The sequence below is a fragment of the Eriocheir sinensis genome, unplaced genomic scaffold, assembly GCF_024679095.1.
Source record: "Eriocheir sinensis breed Jianghai 21 unplaced genomic scaffold, ASM2467909v1 Scaffold817, whole genome shotgun sequence".
Classification (NCBI taxonomy): domain Eukaryota; kingdom Metazoa; phylum Arthropoda; class Malacostraca; order Decapoda; family Varunidae; genus Eriocheir; species Eriocheir sinensis.
This window is the reverse complement of record NW_026112183.1, coordinates 1-5000: the sequence shown is the minus strand read 5'-3', so window position 1 is coordinate 5000 and position 5000 is coordinate 1. Positions and strand designations below refer to the sequence as shown.

The 5000-nt window shown below is 49.7% G+C and overlaps 1 long non-coding RNA gene across 1 annotated transcript in view; it reads right to left on the bottom strand.

The window, feature by feature from the left end:
- The window catches only part of LOC126994536 (uncharacterized), a 1703-nt gene extending 167 nt beyond the window's left edge, over nt 1-1536 (bottom strand). Inside the window, exons 1-3 of the long non-coding RNA XR_007749250.1 lie at nt 1343-1536; nt 866-1150; nt 1-137 (exon numbers count right to left, since the gene is read on the bottom strand). The exon at nt 1-137 is cut by the window's left edge and continues 167 nt beyond it. This is a non-coding gene — a long non-coding RNA (uncharacterized LOC126994536). The remainder of the gene's footprint in view (nt 138-865; nt 1151-1342) is intronic.
- Between the last annotated feature and the right edge of the window lie 3464 nt (nt 1537-5000).

Sequence of the window (5000 nt, the reverse complement as noted above, 5' to 3'; positions counted from 1 at the left end):
TAGGATTATGATTTTTGGTGGGGTTGTAGTTAGATAGTTGGTCTTGATTGTGTAAAAATTTGAATTTGATTTGATTGATGGAAAGTTGTGAAAATTGAGTACGAAGTTGACTGAAAATTTTTGAGAGTTGATCAGACCTAAGGATGAGATGTATTTACTTTTTGGGTGATTGTGGGTGATTGGTTGCCCCTAGGATTGTGATTTTTGCTGGGATTGTGGTTGAATAGTTGGTCTTGTAAAATTTGGGATTATTCGATTATTGATGAAAGTTGGCATTAATTGCAAGTGTTCAAGAATTTTTGAGTGTTTGTCGGACCTAAGGATGAGATGATGTTACCTTTTGGGTGATTGTGGGTGATTGGTTGGGCCTAGGATTATGATTTTCGGTGGGATTGTAGTTAGATAGTTGGTCTTGAAAGTGTAAAAATTTGAATTTGATTTGATCGATGGAAAGTTGTGAAAATTAGTGAAGTTATTTGAAGAATTTTGAGAGTTGATCGAACTAAGTTAGAGATGTATTTACTTTTTGGGTGATTGTGGGTGATTGGTTGTGCCTAGGATTGTGATTTTTGCTGGGATTGTGGTTGAATAGTTGGTCTTGATTATGTAAAAATTTGAAGTTGATTCGATTGATGAAAAGTTGTGAAAATTGAGTACGAAATTAATCGAAAATTTTTGGTATCATGGGACTAATGATGAGATGTTTACCTTTTAGATTGTGGGTGATTGGTTGGGCCTAGGATTATGATTTTTGGTGGGGTTGTAGTTAGATAGTTGGTCTTGATTGTGTAAAAATTTGGTTGATTGATGGAAATAGTGAAGGTAGGTACGAAGTTGACTGGAAATTTTTGAGTTTTTGTCAGACCTAAGGATGAGATGTAGTTACTTTTTGGGTGATTGTGGGTGATTGGTTGCCCCTAGGATTGTGATTTTTGGTGGGGTTGTAGTTAGATAGTTGGTCTTGATTGTGTAAAAATTTGAAGTTGATTCGATTGATGAAAAGTTGTGAAAATTGAGTACGAATTTGATTGAAAATTTTTGAGTGCTTGTCGGACCTAAGGATGAGATGTAGTTACATTTTGGGTGATTGCGGGTGATTGGTTGCCCCTAGGATTGTGACTTTCGGTGAGATTGTAGTTAGATAGTTGACCTTGATTGTGTAAAAATTTGAAGTTGATTCGATTGATGAAAAGTTAGCGAAAGGCGAAGATGCGATTTGATTCGAAAATTTTGAGTGCCTAATCGGACCTAGGGATGAGATGGCCAACATTTTGGGTGATTGCGGGTGATTGGTTGGGCCTAGGATTGTGACTTTCGGTGAGATTGTAGTTAGATAGTTGACCTTGATTGTGTAAAAATTTGAAGTTGATACGATCGATAGAAAGTTCTGAAAATTGAGTACGAAGTTGACTGGAAATTTTTGAGTTTTTATCAGACCTTAGGATGAGATAGCACATGAGACAGCAGGGCGGGGGTCTTGCCCTGAGCACCCGCAGCACCACCTCCCTGGGCGCGTGGCGGACGAGATGGGCCGCCCTGGCCAGCGTCTACTAGGGAGGCCCGCCTGCAGGCTAGGCGGTGCTGTGAGCTGTTCTGAGGTGGCGGTGGCGGGCAGGACAGGAGGCAGTGAGGCAGTGGGTAGTGGCTGTTTCTCCATGGTGATGCTTGCTCCATCATGGGACTTCTCCCGCGGATCTTGGCCCCAACTCCTCGCCTTCTTTGGTGGTGGGCCTGCCGTGCCTCCTGAGCTTGTTGCCTTCGGTGACCACCCGGGGATACCTGCCCTTGGTCCTGTCCTGAGGGTCTCGGTGGTGGTGTTGGGGCCTCTTGTAGGGCTTTCTGTGGACGTTTACGCGATGGCTGTGCTCCTGCACGTCCTTGCTGCAAAACCACCAGTCAGGTCAAGGACAACAGTGTGGAGCACTCCCAGGGACGGCTGCGTCGGCTGCCCTCTGTGTGGCTGCCGTCAGGTCCCTCTCCTGCTGGTGGAGGTCAGCTGGGGGAGGGAGGACTGAAACTTGGGCCAGTCCACTCTCCTGGTGTTCCAGCACAGATGGCGCTCCTCACCAGCGCCACACGGCCGCGTGCTGTCTGTGGCGTGGAGCGAGTGGAGGCTGTGGCCAGCCACCCACCATTCAAAGTCGGCAGGCGCTTGGGTCTCCTGGGGGAACACAACACCCAAGTCCTCCTGGAAGACAGCCTGCAGTGCCTGGTGCTTCTTGGGACGCAGACCTGCACGTTCCACTGCAGGACTGAGCTTAGAGGGACCCGCGACTCTCCATCTTGGTGGTGGCAGGGGTCAGCTGGGTGGGGGGCGCGCAGGCAAGGGTCCCTCGAGGTGTGACGTGCCTGGAGGCCGCACTCAGAGGTGGCTGTGACCGTCTCAGCCGGGCGCTGAATCCTCCCTGTCTGGCGAGGCGTGGCAGGCAGGAGGCTTTGCCCAGCAACTCGTCATGCACCCTTGATGGCGCCACACTACAGCGTGTCTCCTCGGTGTGGGAGAGGTGCAGCTCGAGGTGGTGGTATATCTCTCCGCATGCATCGTTGGTGGAGGGCCAGTCGTGGAGGGGGTGGAGCAGGCAGGGGCTGCGGCCTGTGCGTTGCGGCGTGGATAATGTGATCTTGCTCCTCCTTGCTGGGGTTGGTGATGGTGGCCGGGGGAACCATTGTGTCCCTCCGCTCCTTCAGGCTTATCTCTCCTTCTGGCCTTGATGAGGACTGGGATGGGGTGCAGGCATCTCTGGGGACCTGACCCCACGCTGACCTGGCTGGAGGCGGGGCAGGTGAGGAAGCTTGCCGCCGCTGGTGCTGGGGCTGGGGCTGGGGCTGGGGCTGGGCACATGGGGGCCGCTGCTGCCTCTGGTGCTGCTGCTGCAGGCCACGTGGAGCGTCCATGTGGGGCTGCTGCTGCTGCTGTTGCTGGTGCTGAGCGCTGTCATGAGCAGAGCCAGGCCTTGGCTGGAAATTGGGCCTTGGGCAAGAGACATGGGCAGAAATTTGGTGTGGGCAAAAGTGAGCCTTGGGCAAGGTGGGCCTTGGGCAAGAGTGGTGTAGGCAGGGGTAACCTTGGGCAAGATCCAGGCCTTGGCAAGTGAGCCTTGGGCAGGTGAGCCAGGGCAAGTGGGCCAGGCCAAGTGAGCCCCAGGTAGAGGTGAGCTTTGGGCAAAATTGAGCCTTGGGCAAAATTGAGCCTTGGGCAAAATTGAGCCTTGGGCAAAATTGAGCCTTGGGCAAAATTGAGCCTTGGGCAAAATTGAGCCCGGGCAGCCACATGCCTCTGTTGCCTTGGCTCAAGGTCGTGCGTGTGGGCATCTTTTTGGCTGATATGGTGTCTGGGGCTGCTTGGTCATCATTCTTTATTATGATGACAAAGATCACGCCAAAATTTGCCTCATTAAACAAGAAATTACATAAAGTTTGGCAGCTTTTCCTGGTGGCCGAGCCATGCCCAGCGGTATCGACTTTTATGACCACGTCCATTTTCTACTCATAAAAACGGGACACAACCACCATCAACGTGGCTTTCCACGGTGGCACTTGGCCATGTCACACCAGCTACCAACACCGAAGCTCATCAATCATGGCAGGGGAAAGGTGCCATAGGCCTTCTGAACATGTCATGTCACACCAAGCTACCCAACACCTGAAGCTCACTAATCCTTGGCGGGGAAGGAACATAGGCCTTCCTGAACACTGTGTCCCTGGCTACCCAACACCGAAACTCACTAATCATGCTTGGGAAGGAACAGAGCCTTCCCGAACACTTAATATATCCACACAAGCTTCCCAACACCCGAAGCTCACTAATCATGGCAGGGGAAGGAACATGTAGGCCTTCCCTGAACACTTGGCCATGTCCACACCAAGCTGCAACACCTGAAGCTCACTAATCATGGCAGGGGAAGGAACATGTAGGCCTTCCCTGAACACTTGGCCATGTCCACACCAAGCTGCAACACCTGAAGCTCACTAATCATGGCAGGGGAAGGAACATGTAGGCCTTCCCTGCCTCTAAGTTACCGATCAGAGGCCGTGCGGCGCACACCCAGGACGGAACGGCTGGCGCAATGCATCAACCTCAACTATTGCTGCCACAAGCCTGCATCTTGACACTTCAGCGTAATGGAGCAAAATAACCCCAGTCTTTCAATCTTATTTTTACCCTCTTTCAGGTCAGGTCAGGTCAGGTTAAGCGATGGGGTATGTTAAGGACCCTGGCTAGGAGGTTATGATGTTGGTTTTGGGATATTTGTAATTGCGTGTGCTGAATCTAAACACTGGGGCCTCTCCCACACCCCAGGACGGGGCGTCCTGGCGTGTAGAAAAATTTAAATGTCAAAGACAGCCGAGATGACCATTGCAATGTTTCAGGCCGGAATTGTACCTGCGATCTGATTATGATTGTTTTTTTATTTCTTTTTTTGTGGAACACAGTATAGTTTACATCAAGTGAACCCTTGGTAAGTGTTTTTTAGTACCAGTGGTGGGTGAGGTGGTGTTGTTTCTTTCCAGAATTGATACATAATGCCTCTATACAGTATCATACATAGCTATTGTTCTTCATATATATGTGTGAGAAGCTCTTAATCCTCGTCCTGGTTTTTGTTCTGACAGATAATTCTACTTGTTCTATACGTGTCATTGTGTGTGTCTGCTTTTAACTCTTGAGACCTCCTGCTGACTTACCTGCTCAATCTGCCTGCAACCCTCCCTGCTAATGAACTTACCTTCTTGATTGCTTCCTACCTGTTTGATATCTTAGCTCACCTGCTGACTTACCTGCTCAATCTGCCTGCAACCCTCCCTGCTAATGAACTTACCTTCTTGATTGCTTCCTACCTGTTTGATATCTTAGCTCACCTGCCGACTCATCTGCCTGGTGTTTCTACTTCTGTGTATTTATCTGCCTGAGAGTCTGCCAACTGGATCCCTGAAGAGTTGTAGTGATTAGTTAATGAATGCGTTCCTTATTGTCTTAAGAAGCGATGTTATGTTAGGCA